Source organism: Musa acuminata, chromosome BXJ1-1 (assembly GCF_036884655.1).
Source record: "Musa acuminata AAA Group cultivar baxijiao chromosome BXJ1-1, Cavendish_Baxijiao_AAA, whole genome shotgun sequence".
NCBI classification, from domain to species: Eukaryota; Viridiplantae; Streptophyta; class Magnoliopsida; order Zingiberales; family Musaceae; genus Musa; species Musa acuminata.
In genome coordinates, this window is record NC_088327.1 from 17173934 (window position 1) to 17191559 (window position 17626).

A 17626-nucleotide genomic window follows, 5' to 3' on the forward strand; every position below is an offset into this window, starting at 1 on the left:
ATGAGAACAGCTCCAATTCCGACTCCAGATGCGTCGGCTACAATGATGATGGGTCGGTTAAAATCTAGTAGCGCTAGCGCCAATGTCATCGTCATGGCTGCCTTAAGTTTGTCAAAGGCAGCAGAGGCTTTGTCCGACCATTGAAAGGCATCTTTTTTTAGTAGATAAGTGAGGGGTGCACTGATCTTCCCATAATCCTTCACAAATTTTTGGTAGTAGCCCATTAGTCCAAGGAACCCACATAGTAATTTCACGTTTGTAGATTTCGATCAGCCTTGCATTGCTTTAATTTTTGTTGGGTCTATCGCCACTCCTTCTGATATTATGTGCCAAAGATACTCTACTTTTTGCTGGGGAAAGTTGCACTTTGGCTGCTTAAAAAAAAAATATTTTCCCGAAGGATCGTCAAAATAACCCGTAAATGCTGAAAGTGAGTCTCAAGAGAAGGGCTGTAAATAATAATATCATCGGAAAATGCCATCACAAATTTGTGAAGAAAGCTCCGATAAATATTGTTCATGAGACTTTGGAAGGTTGAAGGAGCATTAGTGAGTCCAAAAATACCAAGAATTCATAATGGTCATTATGTGTGCAGAATGCAGTTTTTGGAATGTCGTCTTCACATACTCGAATATGGTGGCAATCAGATTGGAGGTCCAACTTCGTGAAGACTCGAGCTCCTTTTAACTCATCAAAATGCTCATCTACCACTAGTATTGGGTACTTGTCTTTGATGGTGATGTTATTTAAAGCTTGGTAGTTGATGCACATCCGTCAAGTTTCGTCCTTCTTGCATACAAGTAGCACCGATGAGGAATAGAGGCTACAACTTGGCAGAATCACCCTTGTTTCAAGTATCTCCTTTACAATCTTTTTAATTTCATCCTTCTGGAGGTGAGGATAATGGTACAGCCGAGTGTTCGCTAGTGGTTTGCCCAGAAGAATTAGAATATGATGGTCATGTTGCCGAGTATGAGGAAGATAGCGCGGTTCAGCAAAAATATCGGTAAATTCAGCAAGAAATTAGGCACGATTTTGACCTTCAATTTCTATTTTCTTCCCCTCTAGTTACTGATAGAGATGCATCAAAAAGCCATCATTTACCTTGTGTAAAACTTTCTCCATTCGTTGGGTCGAAACGATGGTTACATTGCTTCTACACTTCCCACATAGGATGATTTGTTTGCCTTTGCAGTAGAATTTCATAATTAATTTGAAAAAGTTTCAACAGACATCACCTAACGTCATCAGCCATTCTATACCAAGCACAACCTCATAATCATCAATTGGTAAGACGAAGAAGTCAGTGACAATTTTTTGGTCTTGTAGTAATAGTTTCATCTACGGGCATCTTTAGTCGCACTTTAGGATTCTGCCGTCGGCGACCTTTACGTCGAACTTGCTGCAACCTTTGATATGGAGCGTCATCCGAGTAGCAACCTTACTATTTAGGAAGTTATTAGTGCTACCCATGTCGAAGAGAATAGTGATCTGTTGCTATTTAAGAAGGCCTCTAACTTTCATCGTTTGTGGGTTTGAGTAGCCGGCTAGCGCGTGTACCATAAAGTCGGTCGGTTGTGGGTCTTCTTCCATATCTTATTCTTCATGTTCAAAGCTCTCTTCTGAATGTTCGATGACCTCTTCTTCTACTAGTTCAATCACAAGAAGTCTCCTTTTTTTACAGCGATGCTCGTGGCTCCACGGCTCATCACAATGCCAACATAACCCCTTCGCATATCACTCCTGAAGCTCTTCACTTGTCAACTTTTTTAGTGTAGGGGCTCGGCTGATAGTAGGTGGGGCAGAGGGCTTTGGTAATGCTGGTCGGGGAGCGACCCTAGTCCTCTAGGCTTCATGGTTCAATCACTCCTCTTGAAGTCGTGCGAAAGATATGGATGTCATAAGCGTGTACGGTTGTCGCGCTTTAACTTCTCCCTGGATCTCCGGCTTCAAGCCCTCAATAAAGGTCCCCAATAGCTATTTTTTGTTGAATCGCATATTTTGATGATGAAATCAATTGATAAGTATTAATGATTTGATCTGCGTTTTGAGTGACGTAGGATGCTTCGATCAGGAAGAGACAATTAAAGTAGGAAGAATCATGTTGGGTCGGAAGAAAACATGTCAGAAGATTGGACATCGAGCTGGAGGATTGGTTGACGTATCGACAGAAGGCTTCGAGCCATGGATTTGGGCATTAGAACAAGAAGAGCAGATATTACGCCAAGGATATCAGAGTTACGGAGTCAACTGGCCGATTAGGCAATAGGCCGCAAGAGAGGACGTTGCGCCGAAGAATCAAACGAAGCATCGAGGGACCAATAACATGCCGGACAACATGATTCATGCTTAGTATTAATTGTCTAGATCGAAGTGTGTTTTTATATGTGTAGGATTAACTATGATAGCAAGGCATAAAGTAAAATGAAGTCTCGGAGTTAAGGATGTGATTTCGTTGGGAGTTTGAGGGTTTATCGGAAGTTTGAACGTTCGTTGGAAGTTCTATTGGAACCAGTTGAGAAGTCTCGGAGCTTTCCAAAGAAGCTCGTCGGAACTTACCAAGAAGATCGTCGTGAAGTCCAGGAGCTTGCCGGGAGTCCGCTGGAATATTGCCAAGAGATCGTCGGAAGTTCGTCGGAAGATTGCTAGTAGCTCACCAGAAGAAACCAAGACTTACGGACTTATTTAGCTTAAGTATGTCTTATATTTCATAGTTAGCATGTAATTGGGTTTGGAATTGGGCAAACCCAATTATGGGCTAGTTGGGCCCATGTAAGGATTGTGTTGGGCCCAATGAGAGGCCCAAACAGTGACCCAAGATGTGGCACCATCATGGCGCAGTCTCCGAGACTATGTCAAGCGGTGGTACCACCTAGACACAGCCTCCGAGAGGCTGCAGGTGGTGGTACCGCCAGTCTAGGCGATGGTACCACCCAGCACAGCCTCCCAAGTGGTGGTACCGCCCGAATACAGGAAACTCGGGATGAGATGTTTTTAGTCTCCAAGTTTAAATTAACTTGAGGCCTATAAATATCCTTCTCATCCCTGGTTAAACTACACAAGTATTAAGAATAAAAAAGGAAAGAAATGCTGCTGCAATCTTGTGTGAGCTCCTCTCAAAATTCTAAGTGTTAGAATAGTTTGAGAGAGGAGTAAGTAGGAGTGTAAGGGTTATCTTAAACCTGATAAAAGAAGAATCGAGTTGTAAGAAGGAGGTTGATCTTCGCCTATTAAAGGAAGATCGATAGTGGATGCCGGTGGCATCGACGGAAGAGGAATCGGCGAAATGGATGTAGGTCACGATGACTGAACCACTCTAAAATATGGTTTGCATTTTACTTTGAGCAATTTATCTTTACTACAAACCTCTTTAATAGCTACTGCTTTCATTATATTTAGGAATGTGTTTCAAGTTAAGATATTTACGAAATGGTTTTCGTCGGAAACATATTTAATCACAACAAAGTTTTGAACCAACGTAATTTTTACCGCTACACTAATTCACCCCCCCCCCTAGTGCCGACCCCTATTCCTAACAATTGGTATCAGAGCCTCGTTTTCTCATTTGGTTTAACACCCAAAGAGAAATGACTCTTTTCAGCTTTCAAAAGGGTCACTCTCTCATTCGTCCTCTCTTTTTCAATGGGACGAACTACACTTATTGGAAAACTCGAATGAGAGTTTTCTTGCTTTCATTGAATCTCGATTTATGGCACATAGTCGAATTTGGTTTTCAAATGTCTTCTCTTCCAATGAACCATTGGAATGATTTGGAGAAGAAGACTTTTTCTCTAAATGCAAAGGCTATGAATGCCTTATTTTGCGCCTTAGATAAAAATGAGTTTAATCAAATTTCTATATGTGAAATGGCTTTTGAAATTTGGCATACTCTCGAAATCACACATGAAGGCACTAGTAAAGTTAAAGATTCAAAAATCAACTTTTTGATGTATAATTTTGAACTATTTCAAATGAAACCAAGCGAGACTATTGGAGACATGTATACTCGTTTTACGGATGTCGTCAATAGTTTAAAAGCTCTTGGTAAAGTTTAAAAGTTTTACGATCACTTTCTAAAAATTAAAATTCGAAAGTAACGACTATTCAAGAATAAAATAATTTGAAAACTTTTTTGATCAAAGTACTCGTCGATTCTTTAATGACCTACGAAATGACCTATGTGGCACAAAACGAACTTGAGAACAACCTTCCAAAGAACAGAAAGGATTTCAGACTTAGAACATATGAAGACCACTCAAGCATAAGCTCAAGTGATGGTGAACTTGATCTCCTTATGAAATTTAAAAAGTTCATGAAACAATAATTAAAAAACAAAAATAAACTTAAAAAGAGCAGAACTACTTGCTATGAACGCAAGAAGAGGGAAGCACCTTGGGACGAAACGAGTGCCTCCGAAGACGAGGAGAAAACCGATGAAGACGAAATGGTGAACCTTGCTTTGGTGACTTTCGTCAATGAGGTAAAAAACTCAAACGAAACTCCTTTAGTTTACTTTGAAATTACTTGATATTTTTAATGAGTTGTTTTTAATTTAGTTTAAAAAATTATATATATTTTTTTTGGATTTCATTTTAATAATGTAATGAAAATACAAAAATTGGGATCATACTAGTAATTTTAAAAATGATAATAAAAATTGTATGTTTCATGTTAAAGGAATAAAATGTTATATTTAAATCTAATGATAATCCTATGCATGTTTTTGAAGCAAGAATATGTATATTGATGATTTCCATATGGCATTTCGATTTTGATTGAAGATGTCTTATGAAACCATGCTTGATGTTTTAATGAAAAGGTTAAGAGGTTTAATATCATGCTTAATGAGTTTATATTTAGAAATAATGCATGATAATTTTTATGATTTATAGATTATCGATTTTTACCGTAATAAAAGTTGCTTTTTTGGTTTTAAAAATGATACATGGCTTTTGTATGGAAACTAAGCATGAAAAGTTAGATTCACCTAAAAAGAAAAATGCATGACTACAACTAACAGAATGAACTTGAATGAAAATGCTTTATGTTTGATGAAATCATTTTCAATGATGCATAATGAAGTAATTATGTAATAAAAATATTAAAATTTTTGGTACCTGGTGATTTTATACTATGCATGAGATTTAAAAATGATGCATGATGATTTTTGTGATTTATGCCTTATTGATCTTTGACGTAATAAATCTTGCACTTTTGATTTTTAGCGTTGATGCATTTATTTATTTAGCATAAATAAAATAAATCACATGAATTGAAACAACTAAAAAAAGGAAAGGTTTCTCCTTGAAAATTTTTTTTTCCCTCCTTTATCATTTTTTCTAAAAAAGAGATTAATGAATCTATTTATATCACTTTTATGAATCTCTTGAAAATGATTTTGATGATTTTGATGATTTGAATTTGAATAAGTTTTATCAAAATCATGATATTGATTTCTTGGAATTACATGAGATTTTTTTTAATCAAGATCTCTTCTTTGTACTCCTATAATTTTTTTTGGTATTTTATTTAAGAGGAGATTTAATATATGAATCATTTCTTTTGGTATTTACATGATCTTATCTCTCGTGGCTTGATTTATTTTTGTATAACCCCTTGTATTTATTCATCACCCAATTAATTCTTCTTGATGAGATTAAATGAATGCGATGAAATGAAATTATGCATGAAATACTCATTATATTGTTTTGATACTCTCAAATGATATAAAATTTGCTATCTTATGAGTATCATGTATGATATGATCATAATGATGATTGATTTATTTTTTTGATATCATACATGAAAAATAAAATGTAGGGTTTTGAAATTGTGCATATTTTAATTTGAAACTATTATGATGCACAAACATATTGAAAAAAAGATTGATACTTCAACTTTATCATGATTTGAAAATTGATGTAAAGGGAAAAGAATTACAACATTGTATTCTTCCCTTCTTTTTGACAAAGACAAAGGGGGAGAAATACTACTAGTTCAAACATTGCAAAGGAAGCAAATATTTGCTAGCTTACATATTGCAAGGAAAAGAACTTGATATCTTGAACATCACCAAAAATTTGCTACATTGCGTGATGTAAAATTTACTAGAATTGCTAGCTTGTGATCTAAAGAGAAGCAAAGAGTTGCTATCTCAAAAGAAGCAAAAGTGCTATCTTGCCTATTTCAAGCAGCAAAACATTCTAACTTACACATCTAGCAAAATTTACGAACTTGCATATTTCAAGAAGCAAGAGTTGCTTTCTTGAACATCTCAAAATTGCTAGCTTGCATATTTTAAAATGCTGTAAAATTTTTGTTAGCTTGCATGATGATAAAACTTGATGTTTATTATGCAACGATTTGAACTTATATGTTTAAATACTTTATAGTAGTACTTCTCCTTTTTGTTGATGACAAAGGGGGAGAAGTATGATGTTATGCATAAGTTTATGATAACATGTTGATTGGATTTTTGAATCCAAGAGTTTCTATCAATATGGCATATTGATAGGGGGAGTTAAGATTAACTCCGTCATCAATTGGTTATCATTATCAAAAATGGGGAGATTATTGAATCTTGTATTTTGATGATGAAACCAATTGATAAGTGTTAATAATTTGATCTGCGTTTTGAGTGACGCAGGATGCTTCGATCAGGGAGAGACAATTAAAGTAAAAAGAATCATGTTGGGCCAAAGGAAAACATGTCAAAGGATCAGTCAGTATATCGACAGAAGGCTTCGGGCCACGGATTCGGGCATCGGGCTAAGAAAAGCGGATTAATTGTGCCAAGGATATCGAAGTTATGGAGTCAACTGGTCGATTGGGCAATAGGCCGCAAGAGAGGGCGATGCACCGAAGAATCGGATGAAGCGTCGAGGGACCAATGATATGTCGGACAACATGATTCATGCTTAGTATTAATTGTCTAGATCGAAGTGTGTTTTTACATGTGCAGGATTAACTACGATAGCAAGGCATAAAGCAAAATGAAGTCCCGAAGTCAAGGACGTGATTTCGTTGGGAGTTCGAGAGTTCGTCGGAAGTTCGGACGTTCATCGAAGGTTCTATCAGAACCAGTCGAGACGTCTCGGAGCTTGCTAGAGAAGCTCATCGGAACTCACCAAGAAGATCATCGTGAAGTCCAAGAGCTTGCCGGGAGTCCGTTGGAACATTGTCGAGAGATCGTCGGAAGTTCGCCGGAAGATTGTCGGAAGCTCACCGGAAGAAACCAAGACTTACGGACTTGTTTAGCTTAAGTATATCTTAGATTTCATAGTTAGTACGTAATTGGGTTTGAAATTAGACCAACCCAATTATGAGCTAGTTAGGCCCATGTAAAGACTGTGTTGGGCCCAATGAGAGGCCTAAACAGTGACCCAAGAAGTGGCACCATCGTGGCACAATCTCCAAGACTGTGGCAGGCGGTGGTACTGCCTAGACACAGGCTCTGAGTGGCTGCAGGCAGTGGTACCGCTAGTTTGGGCGGTGGTACCGCCTAGCACAGCCTCCTAGGTGGTGGTACTGCCAGACTGGGCGGTGGCACCACCCAGTGCAGTGTCAATGTCAGACTGACACTGGCGGTGGTACCGCCCAGCATAGGCGGTGGTACTGCCCAGACCTAGGAAACCCGGGATGAGATATTTTTAGGCTCCAAGTTTGAATCAACTTGAGGCCTATAAATACCCCTCGTATCCTTGATTAAACTACACAAGTATTGAGAGTAAAAAAGGAAAGAAACACTACTGCAATATTGTGTGAGCTCCTCTCAAAGTTCTAAGTGTTAGAATAGTTTGAGAGAGGAGTAAGTGGGGGTGTAAGGGTTATCTCCTAAACCCGATAAAAGGATAATCAAGTTGTAAGAAGGAGGTTGATCTTCACCTATTAAAGGAAGATCAATAGTGGATGCCGATGGCCTCGACGGAAAAGGAATCGGTGAAGTGGATGTAGGTCATGACGACCGAACCACTCTAAAATCTGGTTTGCATTTTACTTTGAACAATTTATCTTTACTGCAAACCTCTTTAATAGCTTACTGCTTTCAATACATTTACGAACTTGTTTCAAGTTAAGATATTTATGAAATAGTTTTCATCATAAACGAATTTAATCGTAATGAAGTTTTGAACCGACGTAATTTTTACCCTTGCAATAATTCACCCCCCTCCCCCCCCATAGTGTCGACCCTAGTTCCTAACATTTTTTAGACCAATCATGAGTTTGATTAGATAGCCTTTCAAACTTGGTTTGGTACTCCTGAATGGTGGAGGTTTGTTAGATCATTGCTAGTTATCCATCAATGTTCTCGTAATCGGTTGGTCCGAAGCGGATCAGCAGTCCTTCTTTGAATTATCACCATGAAAGGACTCCATGAGTGTGTTCAAACTAGTCAAACCACTGTATGATATCCCCTTCAAGATGTATAGCTGCAATTTCCACCATAGATGCGTTCTCGGTATTGTGGTACCAAAAATATCGCTCCACGCACGAGATCTAACCAATCAGGTCTCATTCTTCCCATTTAGGGAAGTCCACCCTCATGCGTGGATAGTAGGGATCGGTCACAGAGTCTCCCCTCTTTTGGAAGTCATCTCTTCGGTTAGAGCTCTATCTTTGATGTGATTTCTTCAGGCTCGGTGGTCGGCCCAAATTGAGTTGGGTAAAGAGAGTCTGAATCTTATCCTTTATTCGCGTCTCGAAGGCTTCAAATTTTACATTGATTGCCTCCTCAAATGCCATAGTATATGTCTCCAAATCTATAATATTAAGATCTCTCTTTTGTTGTTGGGTTAAAGGCATGTATCAGTTGAGAGAAGTGGTGGCCGAAAGGGTTGGTGGATTGGTGTATATAAGAGCAGAATTGTCATCGAAGAAACAATGATTTCACGACAAAATTTTCAACAAAAACTAAGAGATTTGAAGAGGAAATTCGAAAGCAAAATCTCGATTTAGATAACAGTAATGATGACAAATTTGATCAAAAAGATTTCAGCAGTATAACAGCAAGGAAATCAATGCAAGTTGTGATAGTATAATTCTCGTCGAAAAATTCTAATGGTTTACGATAAAAATTTGCAGCAACATAATAACATTTTAGAGATGAATTCATCAATAGATTAATTTTAGATGGAAGCCAAGATGATCTATGAAGCGTATAAGAAATTTCGTTCAAAAATGATAGCAAATAGATTGGTTAAAGGTAATAATATGTTGTTGAAATTTTCTACAGCAATCCTTCGTTCGCAAAGATAACTTTTACGACGAAAGGAATTCGTAGCACGGGATAGATAAAAAGACTTCTTCTTGGTATTTTGAATAGAAAATTATTGAATCTCGATGATGAAACCACTTGATATATGTTTATGATTTAATCTGCGTTTTGAGTGACGCAGGATGCTTCGATCAGGATGAGACAATTAAAGCAGGAAAATCATGTTGTGCCGGAGGAACATGTCAGAAGATTAGACGTCGGACTGGTGGATCGGTCGACATATCGACAGAAGGCTTCGAGCCATGGACTTGGGCATCGGGCCAAGAAGAGCGGGTATTGTGCCAAAGATATCGGAGTTGCGATGTCAACTGGCCGATTAGGCAATAGGCCGTAGGAGAGGACGATGCGTCGAATAATCGGATGAAGCGTCGAGGGACCAATGACATGCCGGACAACTTGGTTAATTGCTTAGGATTAATTGTCTCGATCGAAGTTTTGTTTTACATGTGCAGGATTAACTACGATGGAAGTAAGACATGCAGCAGGAGTAGCGCCGGAGTCAAGACTATGATCACGTTGGGAGTTCGAGAGTTCGATGGAAGTCCGGACGGTCGTTGGAGGTTCTACGGGAACAAATCTAAGAAGTCTAGGAGCTTGCCAAAAAAAGCTCGTCGGAACTCACCAAGTGGATCGTCACAAGTCCAGGAGTTTGCCGGAAGTCCGCAAGAGCATCATCGAGGGTTCATCAGATGATCAACGGAAGTTCGCTGGAAGAAGCGATTGACGCACCGGAGCAAGTTGCATTAAATGTCTTAAGAAATGTCATAGTTAGTATGTAGATTCAGTTAGGAATGGGAGGTGATCCCATTAACTTAATCTTGGGGCAATTGGGCCCTTGACAAACCCAAATTGGGTCGAATAGATCAACACATTCGGACCAGAATTCCTGCCAGGCGGTGGCATCGCCTAGGAGATCGTCTCCCAGGAAAGCTGGGCGGTGCAACCACCCCAGTCAGGCGGTGGCACCGCCTGGGCTCAGTCTCCGAGCAAGACTAGGCGGTGAAACCACCCCTGACAAGCGGTGGAACCGCTTGAGCTCGGTCTCCGAGCTCTGCCAGGCGGTGCAACCGCCCTAGTTAGGCAGTGGCACCGCCAGGGCTCAATCTCCAAGCGAGACTAGGGGGCGGTTGTACCGCCCCAGTCTCCGAGCTGCCAGGTGGTTGTACCGCCCCAATCAGGAGGTGGTACCGCTAGGACCTTGGAAATCCGGGAGATGATATTTTTGAGCTCCAAATTCAAACCAGATTGGAGCCTTATAAATACCCCTCCCATCCCTGGGTAAAACACACAAGTACAGAGAGATTAAAAGAGAGAAAATGCTGCTGCAATCTCTAGAATTTCCCCCCTCTAACTTAAATGTTAGAATTCTGTTTAAGAGAGGAGAGTGAGTGCTTGTAAGGGTTGTCTCCTAAACCCAGTAAAAGGAGAAGAGGGGTGTAAGAAGGAGGTTGATCTTCGCTTAGTAAAGGAAGATCGTTAGTGGATGTCGGTGGCCTCGATGGAAGAGGAATCAGAGGAGTGGATGTAGGTCACGATTGATTGAACCACTATAAACTCTCGTCTTCTTTGGTTTGCATTTATTCTTGCTACTTACCTTACTGCAAACCTCCATATGTGCTTTACTTCCTCATTACTTTTGCTGCACTCATTTATGAACTCGCTTTCAAGTTAAGTTTTTGAAAATGATTTTACGTCGGAAACGATTTCATCGTACGAACGTAGTTTTAAATTCTCGAAAGTTTTCCACTGCACTAATTCACCTCCCCCCCTTTTAGTGCTCTTGATCCTAACAAAAATTACAACAGTAAAAAGTATTGGTGATAGGAGAATACCATATCTCTTGATGCAATTAGAGGTGACGGTAGTAGATTGATTTGATCTACGACAAAAGTTAATAGTGGAGATGGCAACGTCAAGAGCAATTGTGAGAATTGCTTGGTTGGTGGTGGGTGGCAGGGGTGGTAGTAAAAGCAACAAGATTGCAACTCTAATACTAGATGATAGAACCCTAGAGGAATTCTATGTAGATTGATCTTTGAGAGGGATCAACCCTTGGAATGCTATAGGGGTTCTACACTCCTAGAAGTCAGCCAAATGGCTGCAATTGTAGATAGATCTTATTCTCAAAGAGATGGAGGCTACATGCTTATATAGGGCTCCAAACCCTAGCCCTAGGGGTTGCTTCCTAAGTAAGTTTCCCCTTTTGCCCTTAACCCTAACCGACCGGCCCAACAAAAGGGGGGGCGGCAGCTAGGAAGCCCAAAGGCCCAAATATAAATCCTAGCCACTCTTCTTTATAGGATAGAGGCGGCTAGGTGGGGTTTATTACAATCTCATAGGTTTTTTATTAGTTGCTTCTTGGTTGAGTAGGACTCAACCCTACTAGGGTCCTATCATATTAATCCTTAGACTTGTGATGAGGCTATTACAAGTATAGACTCTAGAAAGTGACAAGAAGTCATGAATTATGAGATGAATTCCATGTACTCTAACAAGGTTTAGAGCATAGTTGATGCACTTGAGGGTATCGTACCCATTGGTTGCAAGTGGATCTTCAAGAAGAAGATCAGAGTAGATAGAAATGTGGAGACCTATAAAGCAAGACTAGTGGCTAAGGGGTATTGTTAAAGGTAATGTGTTAACTATAACGAAACCTTCTCACCTATAGCTATGTTGAATCCATCTAAATTTTATTAGCTATTACAGCACACTATGACTATGAGATTTGACGTATGGGTATGAAAACTGTGTTTCTCAATGACAACCTTGAGGAGAAGGTATATAGATGCTCACCCCGAGGTATATAGATGCTCACATTATGATTGGAAGTATGTAAATGCTCATCCTAAAGAGCTAATCATTGGAGATACATTAAAACGTGTTCAAACTCGCTCTTCACTTCAGAATTTCTATGCTATTATAGTCCTTTTATCTCAAATTGAACCAAAATGTATTGACGAAGCCTTAAAAGATGATTCATGGGTTATTGTAATGCAAAAGGAGTTAAATCAATTTGAGAGAAATGAGGTGTGGAAGCTTGTTCCTAGACCTAGTGACAATTTAATAATTGGTACTAAATGGGTCTTTAGAAACAAGCAAGATGAACTTGATATCATGGTTAGAAACAATGCTAAATTAGTGGTCAAAGGTTTCAAACAAGAAGAAGGTATCGATTATGAAGAGACATTCACTCCTATAGCTAGACTTGAAACTATAAGGATTTTCCTTGTCTATGGTAGTTATAATAATTTTAAGTTATTTTAAATGGATGTTAAAAGTGCTTTTCTAAATGGCTTTATTTCCAAAGAAGTTTATGTTGAACAACCACTCGAATTTGAGAATGCTAATTTTCTGAATCATGTTTTTAAGTTGTCTAAAGCTCTCTATAGTTTGAAATAAGTCTCAAAGGCTTGATATAAGAGACATAGTTCCTTTTTAATTAAGAATGATTTTTTGAAAGGCAAAGTTGATACCATATTATTTATTAAATATTTTAAAAATAATTTTCTTGTAGTTCAAATTTATGTTGATAATATTATTTTTAGTTCTACGAGTGAGTCTTTATGTGAATATTTTACCAAAAGTATAAGCCAAGAATTTGAAATTAGCTTAATGGGTAAATTAATTTTTTTCTTAAGATTACACATTAAGTAACTAAGTGATGAAATTTTTGTTAGTCAAACTAAATATACTTTAGATGTATTAAAACGGTTCAATATGGATAGTTCTAAGGCTATTAACATACCAATGAGCACTTCCATAAAGTTAGATATGGACAATAATGGAAAAAATTTTGATCAAAAGATTTATAGAGGTATGATATGTAGTTTACTATATCTCACCGCAACTAGACTGGACATTATGTTTAGTGTTAGATTATGTGCTAGATTTCAATCTAATTCTGAGCAATCTCACATAAAAGCTGCTAAGAGGATTTTCAGATATTTAAAAGGAACTTATAATATATGATTATGGTATCTAAAATCAAAAATTTTAAATTAATTATTTATGCCGATGTTGATTTTGTTGGATGTAGAATAGATTGAATAAGCACATTTGAAACATATCAACTCTTAGTCATACACTTGTTTCTTGGTCTTCCAATAAATAAAATTTTGTTGCATTATCCATAGTTGAAGCTGAATATATAGCCGCAGGTGCATGTTGTGCATAAGTTATTTGGATGAAAAATACTTTAAAAGACTATGTAATTTATTTGAAAAATATTCCTATAAAATATGATAACACTAGTGTAATATGTTTAACAAAGAATCTCATTTAATACTCCAGAACTAAATATATTGATATTAGACATCATTTTGTTAGAGATCATATTAATAATCAGGATATATCTCTATAATTTATTGATACAAAACATCATTTAGCTGATATTTTTATGAAACCATTGAATGAGAAATAATTTGATTTTATTAAAAGAGAATTAGGTATGTTAAATCTTCATAATTCATGAATTCCTCTTATACATTTTTCAGATTTCTTGGTTTTTCGTAACTTGAGTTTTCTTTTTAAATCGAGATCGTTTCCTTCATTCCTCTTCAATTCACCAAAAAAGAGATTTCATTCATGGATTTTTGATATACTTGATCTTTTATGTGATGATCATGTTCTTGAATCCTTCCTCCTTCTTACGAAAGTAAAAATTTATTTATGGACTTTTGGTATACTTTATCTTTTATGAGATGATCTTTTTCATATGAATCCTTCCTCTTTCTATTTACAAAAGTAGAATTTTGATTCATGGACTTTCGGAACTTATGACTTGATTTTTTTTCTTTATGTGATGAATGAATTCTTCCCTTCTTCTTCTTCTTCTTCTTCTTCTTTTTTTTGGACAAAGAGGAGAAAGAAACTAACTAGCATCTCAAGAAAAGCAAAAATACTAGCTTGCACATCTTAAAAGATTTAAAAGTGCTTGCACATCTAAAGAGAAGTGCTAATTTGCCCATGTCAAGAAGTAAAAGTTGCTATCCTATACATCTCAAAAGTTGTTATTTTGATTAACTTGCTAGCTTGCATGTTCTAAAGTGATGTAAAACTTGCGTACATGGTCCAAATATTTATTGAACGTTTCTCCTTTTTGTTGATGACAAAGGAGGAGAAATGATAAATGTTTGGTATCATGAAATGATGAATGCTTTGTTAGGAACGAGTCGGCACTAAGAGAGGTGGGGGTGAAGGGGGGGTGAGGGTGAATTAGTACAGTGGATAAAAACATCTTCGATTCAAAAATCTTCATTTCGATTAAACTCGTTTCAGAAAGATATTAAACTTGAAAGAATTTGTAAGAGTGTAATGAGAAAATAAAGCAAGTAAGGAAGTTTGCAGTAAGGTAAATTGCACAAATAGAAAAGCAAACCAGATTTTTATAGTGGTTCGGTCGTCGTGACCTACATCCACTCCATCAATTCCTCTTCCGTCAAGGCCACCGGCATCCACTAATGATCTTCCTTCAATGGACGAAGATCAACTACCCTTTTATACTCTTTCTCCTTTTCACGGGTTTAGGAGACAACCCTTACAACCTTTATTTCTTAGACCTCACTTCTCCCTTTAGAATAACTTTCTAAATACTAGGAAGAAGGGACTCTAAACCCTAAGAGAGTTTCTAATTTTGCTTTCCCCCTTTTCCAACTCAATTTCGTACTCAATTCTTACTACTCCATGCAGGAATAGTTGGGGTATTTATAGACCCCAAATGGCTTCAAAATTGGAGCCAAAAAAGGTCTCATCCCGGGTTTCTCAGGTCCTGACGATACCACTGCCTATGCTGGGCGGTACCACTGCCTGTGCTGGGTGGTACCACCGTCTGTAGCACTAACACTAGGCAATACCACCGCCTAGGAGACTATGTTTGGGTGATACCACCACCCAAACTGGTGGTACGACCACTTGACAATCTTGGAGACTGAGTCTGAGTAATACCACTGCTTGACATAGTCTTAGAGATTGTGCCACGACGGTGCCACCTATTGGGTCACTGTTTGAGTCTTTCACTTAGCCCAACATAACCTAAACTTGGGCCCAGTTGGCCCCTAATTGAGTTGGCTTAATTACATTCTAAACTAACTCAATTATACTCTAAACTAACTCGATCTATACATAATCAATTACAAGCGAATCTTATGTTGTCGGGTATGTCATTGGTTCTTCCGGCGCTTCGTCCAATCTTTCGGTGCATTGTCCTCTCCTTCGGCATATTTCCCAATCAGCATGTTGTCTTCTCATAACATCCGATCTCCTTGGCGCAATGTCCGATCTTCTTGGCCCGATGCCTGAATTCACAGACCGAAGCCTTCTGCCGACATGTCGACCGATCCTCCGACCCGACATCCATTCTTTTGATATATTTGCTCCGGCCCAACATTTGATTCCTCCTGCTTTAATCGATTTGCCTTTTCTGATCGAAGCTAGTCCTGCGTCACTTAAACGTACATTAGATGACAAATATATCAATTGATTTTATCATCAAAATTTGAGATTCAACAATCTCCCCCCTTTTGATGATGATAACCAATTGATGATGGAGTTAACCTTAACTCCCCCTATCAATATACCATATTAATAGAACCTTGAATTCAAATTGAATTCAAGTCAAAGCAAATTTCATCATGAATATTTGCAACACATTATATGCATATCATCAACATAACTTCTCCCCCTTTGTCATCGACAAAAAGGAGAAGTGCATGTAGCTAATTTTTTGATATATAATATCAATTCATTACAATATAATATCAAGTTTTATCATCATGCAAGCTAGTAATTTTTTTTATAAAAAATTTTACACCTTTTGATATATGCAAGATAGCAAGATTTTTTGCATCTACTTAAAATGTGCAAGCTAGCATTTTTACATTTCCAACAATTCTTTCTTCATGTAATTTGTAAATTAACAAATTTAGTAAGTTTTACATAATTTTAGAACATGCAAGCTAGCAAATTTTACATATATGAAAGTTGGCAAAATTTTTGCATCTTTTGAGATGAGCAAGCTTTTTGCTTCTCTTTATGATGTGCAAACTAGCAACTTTTTCCTTCTTCTTGAAGTATGCAAGCTAGCAAACTTCTATTAAATGTGTAAGATAGCATGTTTTTCTCTTTTGAGAAGTATAATTTTTTGCTTCTTATGCAAAGCGCGATCTAGCAAAAACTTTACATCATTTTATAACATGCAAGCTAGCAATTTGGCAAGTGTTACTTCTCTTTGAAGTATGAAGGTTAGCAAGTTTTTAAAAAAGAGTATAAGATAGCAAGCTGGTAAAATTTGCTCCCCCCGTATCATTGTCAAATAGAAGGGAATAATACAATATTGTAATTCTTTTCCATATTAGTAAATTTTAAATTAGACAAAGGTAACGTATCAATCTTATTTCAATATGTTTGTGCATCATTATAATTTCAAATTAAAACATGCATAATTTCAAAACCTTACATATCATCCTTACTTTATATATGATACCAAAAATAAATTAATCATTACTATGGGCATATCATATATGATACTCAAGCATTCATGAAACATCATTTTGGGCATAACATTCATGATGCTAAGACATTAAAATTTTTAAGCATTTATCACTTAATGCATTAAATCAACAATTTGATCATGATACCAAACATTCATCATTTCTCCCATACTAAATCATCATGTATATTTTTAACATATAAAATCATCATTACATGCATAATCATCATAGATAATTTCAAATTATAAAATCATCAAATATGATACAAATATTTATTTTCAAAACATTCATCATTATGTTCAACTCATTTAATTTATCAAATCAACAAAGTCACTTTCAAGATATTCAAAATGAAATAAATAGATTTATCAATCACTTGAAATGCAAGTGATTTCCTTTCTCCCCTTTGTCATTGTAAATAAGAAAGAAAAAGAGAGAAATAATGCATAACAAAACTCAAGTCATAAATTTTTAAAATGTCAAGTAGCATATCATGGTTTATTAGGATAAGTCTTCTTTTTAGTGAATAGCAAAAAGAATAGTAGGAGAACAAAGTATGAAAAATCTTAATTTATGATAATCAAAAGAACATTCATGATTCATTTGGATAATTTTCCTCCTTAGTAAATGGTAAAAAGAAACATAGGAGATATAAGATTTTGATTCATAAATCTCAAGAATATGTGAAAGATTTGGATAAAAGTCATTCAAATCTAAATCATTAAAATCATTTTCATAATCCAAGAGATTCATAAAAATGATACAAATAGATTCATCAATCTCCTTTTTTTTGAAAACTCGATAGGGTAGGGATTGAAAATTTAAAAAAAAATACTAATTGAGTTAAAAAAGGGGAAAAGAAAAA